The sequence below is a fragment of the Pollicipes pollicipes genome, unplaced genomic scaffold (assembly GCF_011947565.3).
Source record: "Pollicipes pollicipes isolate AB1234 unplaced genomic scaffold, Ppol_2.1 Scaffold_5724;HRSCAF=6776_pilon_pilon_pilon, whole genome shotgun sequence".
In the NCBI taxonomy this organism is placed as follows: Eukaryota; Metazoa; Arthropoda; class Thecostraca; order Pollicipedomorpha; family Pollicipedidae; genus Pollicipes; species Pollicipes pollicipes.
Window position 1 is genome coordinate 21,182,787 of NW_023596746.1, and position 10,462 is coordinate 21,193,248.

General features: G+C 54.9%; 1 long non-coding RNA gene across 1 annotated transcript; it reads right to left on the bottom strand.

Moving 5' to 3' along the window:
* Nucleotides 1-6,628: 6,628 nt before the first annotated feature.
* On the bottom strand, nt 6,629-10,445 carry LOC119103550 (uncharacterized). The gene is made up of 3 exons (XR_005094776.1): nt 10,369-10,445; nt 9,308-9,578; nt 6,629-7,253 (listed from the first exon to the last, which is right to left on the bottom strand). It is a non-coding gene; the product is annotated as an uncharacterized LOC119103550 (long non-coding RNA).
* Nucleotides 10,446-10,462: the final 17 nt, after the last annotated feature.

Here is a 10,462-nt window from a genome sequence, read left to right on the forward strand (position 1 = left end):
GTCAGGTGCCTTTCAGCACCCAATCTCATGCGATAATGGTTAGTTTATGCCTTTTGTACCAACTTGTGAATTACCAATTTGCCGGTTTTTCACCAAATACCAGTTTTTTTACCAGCTCGGCCGCTCAAATTTCACCACACAAAAGATTGATACAGGCGAGAAAGGCGTCAAGCTCTTGGTCTTCTTGATGATTAGTTTGGAGTTCTTATATCGAAAATATTCAGCCATTAATATACTAGAAAATACGGCTTGAATAGCGTTATCATGCAGCCATCGGTTGTCACTTGGGGGGCGTGGCTCGTTGACAGTGCCTGTGCCGTGGCAGTGCCGTGGGCACGAGAATAGAACCACTAAGACGCTCCACTTCTGAGACAGACCCCTAGACGCCCAGCTGCGCACCACCACCAGCCAAAATTTATTCCTCGGGCGCCGCCAGTTTTTTTTAGCATATTGGGTGATCTGACATTTAGTCGTCCTACTGGAAGCAGCGCTACTGGTTGTGACAGCTTCCTGCTTCTCTTCGCTCACTGTGAAGGACAACAGCCGGCAGAATCGTAATGGTCGGCGCCGTCGCCCAACGGAGAAACCAGTTTCATTTTCAGAAGTCCTAAAACCATGTGCGGTAATCACAGCTCAAGCAAAGCGTGTATCCACCACCTTATAAAGTAAACCATCGGCTGCTCTGTTTCAACATTTAAAATTCCCGCGAACAGTAGGGTCTTCCGTCTCCAGCCACACGCAAACGGTGGGGTCTTCCGTCTCCAGCCACATGCAAACAGTAGTGACTTCCGTCTCCAGCCACATGCAAGCGCTGGGGTCTTCCGTCTCCAGCCACAAGCGACGGCGCAGCATTGGGTCCGGCGGCGAGGCCGGCTCCTCACGGCCGAGGGGCGCGCGTGCCGTGCTGGTCTGGTCGTCTTGAGCTGGACAGATCAGCGCCAGGCGTCGACCACCACCGCTGCCGTCGATGGATGGGCTCAATATCGCCGTAACGATGATGACTGACCACAGACGCTCCGTCCGCTAGGGTCGTTAGCGTCCGACAAGTTGCCGGCGGGGACGGCCGGAGGGGGGCGGGGCGGCGGCGCGGTCCCCTCCCTCCCTCCCTGGACGTGGGGAGGTGCCCGGGGGCACGAGTCCAGGACTAATGGCTAATGGGGGTGTGGCAGGCGGAGCGAGGCACGCGCGAGACTGATCGGCTCGCCGGGCGTGTAGGGACGCAGACCAGCTCTTGAAGGAGTCGCCTGCCGATGCAGTCCGGATCAGGTGAGAGATGGGACACGGATGGGGTTTGATAGCTTCAGTTATGTGCGTTCCCATGGATCCTGGCATTGTGCATTTCAGCCTGTTGAAGATTATCCGCGATAATTCACACAGAGTTGGTGTCGATAGAAGGGTAGAGCAGTGTCAACATTTGGATGACACTGAAGCTCACTGTCTCCAACTCAGTGTTTGACTCTCAAAACGATGGTTCCTACTACCGCCCCCACATAGGGTCATTACCAACGACATTTCTAAACCAACCGTCCCACCTCGCGCGCGTTTCTTCAAAAACCGCGCGAACGGCGTCGCATTTCACAACCCAATTGCCCATATATCCGGTGGTTAGGGACTCGGACCTCCGATGGGAATGGACGGGACCAGTTCGTCTGGACTGCAAACGAGGCGGAGCGAAGTATCAACCGAGCGGCGCCGACGCTACAGCAATGGCGTGGAGAACTGGCAGTAGCAAGGGTACGGCAGAGCCAGCACAGCAGCGCCAGCACAGCAGCACAGCCATGTCGGCAGCACCGGCACGGTATCGCGGGCTTATCAGGGCCAGAACATCGGCGCTGATGTGTCAGCACCCAAACAGCAGCGCAGTTTCATCAGCACCGACACAGCAGTCCCGGCATGGCAGTACCGACACAGCAACACCGGGACAACTGCACCGTCACTGCAGCACCGGGACAACTGCCCCATCACTGCAGCACCGTCAAAGCAGCACAAGCATGGTGTCATCGTTAAAGCAACACAGCCATGTGTGACAGCACGGGCACTGAAGCACGAACTTATCTGGGAGAGCACATCGACACTGATACGTCAGCACCCAGCCAGCAGAACAGGTACATCAGCACCGACACAGCAGCATCAACACAGCAGCATCGACACAGCAGCACCAACACAGCACCACAGTCACAGCAGCACTGGCACAGAGGCACCGACAGTAGCACCAACACGTCAGCACTGGCAAAGCGGCACCGACACGGCAGCACTGGCACAGCGGCATCGACATAGCAGCTCCGATACGGCATCACTGGCACAACGGCACCGACACAGCAGCACAGCGGCGGCAGTCGACCATTCAGCCGTGACATTCACCAGGCAAGGACATTTCAACAGGCGCCGAATAGGCGAAGCATGCAGCGGACATTGGCTACTTGTATGGATCGCAAATTTTGAGGTAGCCATGTCGCCGTTGAAGTGATCTCATTCTTAAGTCGCAGCAGATCCAGCAGGTCACGGTGACGGTGGGCTAGGCCACACCAGCTGGAAACATTCCCGTGACGTCTGATCGACTTCTGGGATCACATGCCTAATTAAGACAAGTCATTGCATCTATTTGGGGGCGCTCCGCTTGCACAGAGCCCCTTCATTCGACCGGCCATGCCTTCATGTGTTTGGGGGCGCCCCGATTGCATGGAGCCCCTTCATTCGACGACCTATGCCGTTGGGTGTTTTGGGGCAGCTTGGGCTCACGTGTCAGGGCTTTGGCACAAAGATGCCTGGCTTTTGTTTTCCGTGTTCTATTAATTCGACTTTTACAATATTACGACATCTTATCTCCAAGCCTGTCTCACCTGTGCGATTCGCAGAGAATGCGATGCTCGACATAGACTGAAAACGTGTTACTCGTTCATGAATTATCTCCCAGCCTATGGAATGTCATCCGAAAACGCATTCCAAGGTTTGTGTTTTTGTATTTTCTTACTGTCAGTGACGATGATGCATTGGCTTAACGGAATAAAGATCACACACAGCTTGTGTGATATCCACTGGGACAAGAATACGTCTAATAGATCACTTGCGAATGGATATAGCGGTGACGTGTCGGCCAAACATCGGATATATATATATATATATATATATATATATATATATATTGTCAGAATCCATCACACCCCAAAACACACTGGGTAGAACAGCTTTACGTATGTCTGAGAGCAAAAGTAAGCCTGTAAAATATCTTATCCGGACAGTGCAACGGCGCTCATTTTACATTTAATGGAATTTCCACACATCTGCAGTCCAACTAACCAGATAAGTACGCCGTTCACAAAAAAAGAACGTATTTGTCAATGCAAAAAAGTTTGCGCCTAGCTTCAAAGCAGTGAGTTTTAGAGGTTTGGCTGTAAGGCATCTCAGTTGGCATCTTAATTCACTTCACTCAGTCTTCACTTCACACTTCACTCAGTCTTCACTTCACACTTCACTCAGTTGGCACTTGAAGCATCTCAGTTGCGTGTGTTAAAGCGTGAAACCAATGCACTTTGATGGTTTGACTGCAGTTCTGAAGCGTGTTTATATTGAATGGTATTCAGACCATGTCAATAATGGAAGTCGAAATCGTTGTTGGAAATGTCATTACAAAGTTTCAGATCGATGGCGTTCGCAAATATATATGCATGCATAGATATACACTCAAGTGAGCTGAGGTCGAAATGTCCACAGATTAACCCGATTAATACCGATGCTCTGTCAGGCACGCGCCCCGAATTGTGCCACTAAGCGGCACCAAACAGCGACGAGCGCGGGATGAAACAACATAGGTCTGGTGGATGTTATGAAACAATGAATGACGGGCGCCAGTAACCATAGGTAGGTATGCCAGCAATCAATGAATCTGTCCGGAAGCTATCCGCGACCGAATCTCGCCGGTAGATGGCAGGACTTCAGAGTGTGGCCGCTAGATGGCAGGACTTCAGAGTGTGACCGGCAGATGGCAGGACTTCAGAGTGTGGCCGATGACGTCGGCGCTTCAGAGGAGCTCCGCGCTGTGCCGGGGATCACAGAGAGGGCTGGTCACCTGGGCAGCCGTCACGCTGTGCCGGGGATCACAGAGAGGGCTGGTCACCCGGGAAGCCGTCACGCTGTGCGGGGATCACAGAGAGGGCTGGTCACCCGGGAAGCCGTCACGCTGTGCGGGGATCACAGAGAGGGCTGGTCACCCGGGCAGCCGTCACGCTGTGCCGGGGATCACAGAGAGGGCTGGTCACCTGGGCAGCCGTCACGCTGTGCCGGGGATCACAGAGAGGGCTGGTCACCTGGGCAGCCGTCACGCTGTGCCGGGGATCACAGAGAGGGCTGGTCACCTGGGCAGCCGTCACGCTGTGCCGGGGATCACAGAGAGGGCTGGTCACCTGGGCAGCCGTCACGCTGTGCCGGGGATCACAGAGAGGGCTGGTCACCTGGGCAGCCGTCACGCTGTGCCGGGGATCACAGAGAGGGCTGGTCACCTGGGCAGCCGTCACGCTGTGCCGGGGGTCACAGAGATGGCTGGTCACCGGGGCAGCCGTCACGCTGTGCCGGGGGTCACAGAGAGGGCTGGTCACCCGGGCAGCCGTCACGCTGTGCCGGGGATCACAGAGAGGGCTGGTCACCTGGGCAGCCATCACGCTGTGCCGGGGATCACAGAGAGGGCTGGTCACCTGGGCAGCCGTCACGCTGTGCCGGGGATCACAGAGAGGGCTGGTCACCTGGGCAGCCGTCACGCTGTGCCGGGGGGTCACAGAAAAGGCTGGTCACCTGGGCGGCCGTCACGCTGTAGTTTTACTTGATCTTCATGGTCAGCAAATCAGTAGGTATGTCGTGCATCAACCATTTATGCGTGAAATTCGTCGGATGTTAAAGGGTTTAGCCATATAGGGCTTCCCAGATATTTTCCATCATTCTTCTTAAGTAATATTTTTCTCACAGATATCTTACTTTCCAAACTGTCTCGACTTATTCCCTTTTTGTGCAAGTCGATGGCATATTTTGGTACAAACTTGATATCTTCAGAGCACAGTGCTTCGGGGTTCTGGTGGCGAGACCATCTCGTCAGCACGTGCACGTTCAGAGTTTTAATAATGCTAAGAGCCTTTTCACGAAGGACAGTCACGTTGCCTTTGGGACCGCAAAACCTGTAGAGTATAGACTGACCCAACCATCTACAGGCGTGATAATGTCTGACTGATCGAGCTAAGTGATCACACAACTTTCTGTTACTGCTGCGACACAGCGGCAACACAGCGAAATCGACAGCTTCCCTGAGAAACCAGCGCTGAAAGATTCGGGATAGTACAAATCTTGTTTTGTGGAAGCACCGCCGCATGTGGCGCAGATATAGGTTCATGACGCATGCGTGTGCACCGCACCGCGTGGCGCACGAGCGTCTCTCCAAAGCTCGCCCGGTGCACGCGCGTCGCTTCGAACTAAGACATCCGAAGAAAGCCTTTGCAAGCTACTGAGGCTTCGCAAAGCGGGACTCGCATTCACGTAAGCCCTTCAGACGGTCGTGGCCTACATCCGGAGAGGGGCTTTCAAAACCGACTCGTTAATCCAGCCTCCATCAATTTCGACGGATTCTGGTGGGATATGTGGGCTGTTTCTGTCACTTTCATACCGACAACCCCGCTTCATCGTAAGTCAGCTGGCGCCTGGGTGACTCCGCGCTCACAGCACGCTGAAAGGGATGTGTGCAACATTCCATCAGAAAAAACGGTCACGAAACCCTGCGGCACGTTTTGATTACCCCTGGGAAAACTCCGGCTGATTAGTTTAGGTGGACTTGGCGGCGGCCGCCGTGTTAATTAGTTTGGCGGCCAGCCGCGTCGCCACCGCCCGCATCGAACCCTGGGAATCCGTGACCAAAGCAGCCGCCCAGTTGGGAGTCAGCTGCATTGAGGCCCGTCGCTCTCACGAACTGAAAATCCTACGGGCGGCCAGGTCTAATGGCGCAAATAAAGTAGCACACCAGCTTCGAGCTTTCGTTGCAAGTTTGTATCGACCAAACCATATTGTTTGTTCACACCACTTTGGGATAGTTTCGTTCTGGAGACTTGTCACAGGTGGTCGTGATGTGAGGCTTGTCACAGGTGGTTGTGATGTGAAGCTTGTCACAGGTGGTCGCACTGCGAGGCTTGGCACAAGTGGTCGTGATGTGAGGCTTGCCACAGGTGATGGTGATGTGAGGCTTGCCACAGGTGGTCGTGATGTGAGGCTTGCCACAGGTGGTCGTGATGTGAGGCTTGTCGCAGGTGGTCGTGATGTGAGGCTTGCCACAGGTGGTCGTGATGTGAGGTTTGCCACAGGTGGTCGTGATGTGAGGCTTGTCACAGGTCGTCGTGATGTGAGGCTTGTCACAGGTGGTCGTAATGTGGGGTTTGTCACAGGTGGTCGTGATGTAGCTGTGGTCGAGGTTCGGGACACCACCCACATTATCCGGAATGACAGCTGGCAGGCATTATCTCAGCACCGATCTGGCACAGCACAAGAAAGACGCGCCGATTATCGCGCTCGGCTCGGTCCAGATCGGCGTCGGCTGTTGACGTGCATCGATCATACGAGATCCGTGTGACGGAGCAGCTTCCGCACCGCGCCCAGCATGCCTCTTCGCCATGTATATTGATATCTGAGATGCATGGTCACTGGTCAGCTATACAATACAATCACATAACACGGACACGGCGCGACGCATGACTGTTATGACGACACACTCGCGATCGGTGCACATCGCTGTCAATTACAGTAGGACATGATCTGAAACACGCACCAGCTGACACTCCCAAGAGTTCGCCAGTAACACAGTAACACAATAGCGCACCGCAGATTAGGTTTCACAGACAGGCGCAATACCTGGTCAAAAAGCGCCTTCCACCGCCTCAGGTTGCTCCTGGTCAAGCCGTGCGGCGCCGGCAGGCGCGACCTCCATCTCGCCCGGCGCGCACACCTCATTTGATTGGCACCTCTCTTTCCGGAGGCTGCGGACTCGAGTCTACCACCAGTCGAGGCGAGGCAAGACGACGCCCGAGCGCAAGCGTGTCACGTGACCACGCGTGACCTGCCGCGCCCGCAGCAGGCGCTGATCACGTGGGGCCGTGCCGCCCCTGCCGGAGCGCGTGATTGGCGGAGCGGCCGCTGTAGGCGGTGAGCGCCAGCGAGGGCGGCCCGCGGCTCCGCACCGGCTCCTCTTGATCGAAGTCGTGAATGTCGTAGTACACTAGACTTTGGTCCTGCGGAACAACCGAAGCAGGCTGGTCTTAGAGTCAGACGCCGACGTGGCAGCTGGTGACGCAGCTCGAGGCACAGCGAAGGAGCGTGTCATGGTGTGCGTGGTGGGCACCTCATGCAGCGGAAGAGTATCAAATACCGAATATGCAGTATTAAGAGAACCAAATATGCAGTATTCAAAGCGGAAACAGTCGCGACGAGACCAGTTCGTCACAACTTATCTACTACAACTTATATTATCTACTACAACTACAACTTATCTACTATGCATACACAAGCACTGGATACAGATAATGAGAGGGCATTTCGAAGAACTGAAGTCCCTGTCGGCACTGAAGACAGACATGGTGAGAACAAACTGGTGCAAGACGATACATGATTATCCATGAGCTCTTCTAAAGCCAATGTCCTTTCCAATCCAAAACACCATTTCACGACAGCTGAACCAAGCTTCTATGTATGTTCCTGCCAACGGTTGCATCACAACCGGGGTCCATATATCCTCCGAAGCGTAATCGCGAGCCCGGTGAGCTTGTCTCGTCGGTCAGAGTCAGCGTCGGCGCGGCGTCTGTGGTCTGGCCAGCCCGAGAAGGTCTCGGCTGACGCCAGAGCGTCAGCTTTAGTACGGGTCGTGTTCTCTGTTCACGCCATCTTAGTGGTCACCGATGGGCAGCCTCACAGGCAGACTTGGCCTCTGGTGACCGTCGTCAGGGGGCGTCGAGGGAAACACGGCACCCGCCGTGAAAGCGAGGACCTTCTTTACCCCACGAGGGATACAACGGTATCCCCCGTGGGGCATACTGGGGTATATCGTATGCCGCACCCGACTTACGCTTGATTCCGCTACGAAGGAATCGATTCTCGACTAGGGATTCCCATTTTCGGTTTCAATTCCAGATTCCGACCGCGGGTTTAAAGCGCAAGGAGACTGTCTCGATCCCTTCTCCAGAGTAGCAGAACTCAATATTGAATACACTCGGATCCCCACTCATAGAGACTTGGATACATTCCGGTTTCCACAACCGACTCCAATAAAGCCGATTGCAGTGACGGTGGTCCTGAACGGAAGCACGTCTGTGGTTTGCAAGCAGCCTGGAGTGGACATTCTGCCATCATACCTTAGTAAATCATCCCGTACGAATGCCAGCTTGCATCGAGCGGAAGAAGGTTTTTTACATGCCTTTTTGAGCCTACTCATCGACCACGTCTTCCAATACGTGTGATTAACCTCCAGCTTCGACTTACCTATTCTCGAAAGAAATCAATTCCACATTAACTCCAAAATTCAGTGACTCCCTGATCAACTCGGACTCTGCGCAGTCACGTGCCTCCGACTCTGGCCTCAGCCGGTGGATGGCGGCTTGCTGTGCTGTTTCTAGCCAATGGACAACAGCACGCCATTCTGCAGTCTAACCGGCGCACAACAGCGCGCCCTGTCTCAGTTGAGCTGAGCTTGCGACAGCCGGACCGCCCGAGCCGCAAACCCACCTCGGTCGCATTTTGTCCGCAAATATGGCGGTGCTGTGAGAAATACGGACCAGATGCCCCGATGGAATTTTAAACTACGCAAATACCGAGACCGAAGCCCCCAGCTTGGTGATATAAGAACGTTAAGCGGCATACAGATGAGGTCATTTGTGAAACAAAGGGCCTGGCTGACGGCTGCTGCAGTGACAGCATTGTCGTTCTGATTGAAAATTGTTGTGCACATAACACTCTGTTCGCTGGCTCATGGATGATGTTACTGATGGTGATGATGTTACATCGATTCGCTATGACAGAGAGTCGCACAGAGTACTCACTTTCCGCAGGGATCATGAATCCGTTCGTCAATCCTCAACTATTTAGTCACATTTCGCCATAAATAGTCCCAATTTCCAATTTCCATTTTTTTCATTTCCAGGAGGATTTGCCATCTCTTGGTAGATTTTTTTGCCTCAAAACGGCCTTTTCACACCATTTCCTTTGTGTTAAGCCAGGTACCCCTGAAAGGCTGTAGGCGCGGTCGGGTGGGTCGGGCCGAGCGCTGTCGGCGCCTGCCGTCCGGAGGTCGTACCTGCGTGGCGCGCGCCTCAGAACGCCATTCGCCAGCTGTTGCTCTTCTCAAAGAGCAGCTCGTCGCGGCTGCGCTCGAAGGCGTGGCGGCGGGCCGCGCCGCCGCCACCGCCGCCACCACCGCCGCTGCCGTGCGGTGTCAGCGTCTCGTACAGGCTGTCCCGCGAGCCGGCGCGGCCCGCCCGGCCCGGCTCGTACACCAGCTGATGCGTGGAGCTGGCGCTGGCGGGGTGCAGTGGGAAGTCGTGCGCCGACAGTGTCGGGAAGTCGTACTGCAAGCGTCAGACGTCCGTCAGGGGGAGCTGCCTGCCGCGCCGTCGGGGAGGGGCGGGACGGCGCTTCCACCGGGGGTGTCAGTCCGTCGTTGGCGTCTGCTGACCGGTGCCCGCTGGGGGATGCTTGGGTGTGACCCTGCACCGCGCTCTGTGATAGGGTATATATGTACATACATTGAGGCCTGTGAACAGCATGAGGTTTCTACTATTGTTTGAAGGGCCTGCCTTCTAGTTTTGGTGTCACATTGTATTTTGATTGATGGATTTGTTGTTATAAATATGAACTCGCGACTCTGACTCGGTTTGTTTTGGGAAAATGGGCAATTCACAGCCGATAAATTAGCTTAGTAGCTTAGTAGCTTTGCATGGTAAATACCTTTGTACCTTAGTAGCTTTGCACTGTAAGTAGTTCTGTTTGAGAGTAGCCAGGGAAGTGTCAGGAGGCTTCATTGAACCGATTGAGATAATTTTTTTCTAGTGGAGTGTGCGTGCTTATACCATTTACTGTAACCATGTCACAGGGAAACCTCATTTGTTGTATTACGGAGCCGAGGTCGACAGGAAAGCTAGACCCGGCAGCACCCGATTCCTCCAGCTATCTAACTACGTCCCCAGGCACCCTCGAACCACCCGTCGGCCCCAAACACCATCTCCATGCACCCTACCTACCGCTCCCAGCCTTGGCTGAGTATACACCAGCCGTCCCCCAAGCCGCGGTGACCGGTGACCTGCCCGGCCGCCCGGTGACCGGTGACCTGGCCCGGCCGCCCGGTGACCCGCCACTCACCGCCAACGAGCCGCGGGACCGGGGCCGTGGCAGCCCGTGGCCCGTTCGCGCCTCCTCGTCGTCGCCGGGCGGCGGCGCCAGCGTGCGGCCGGCC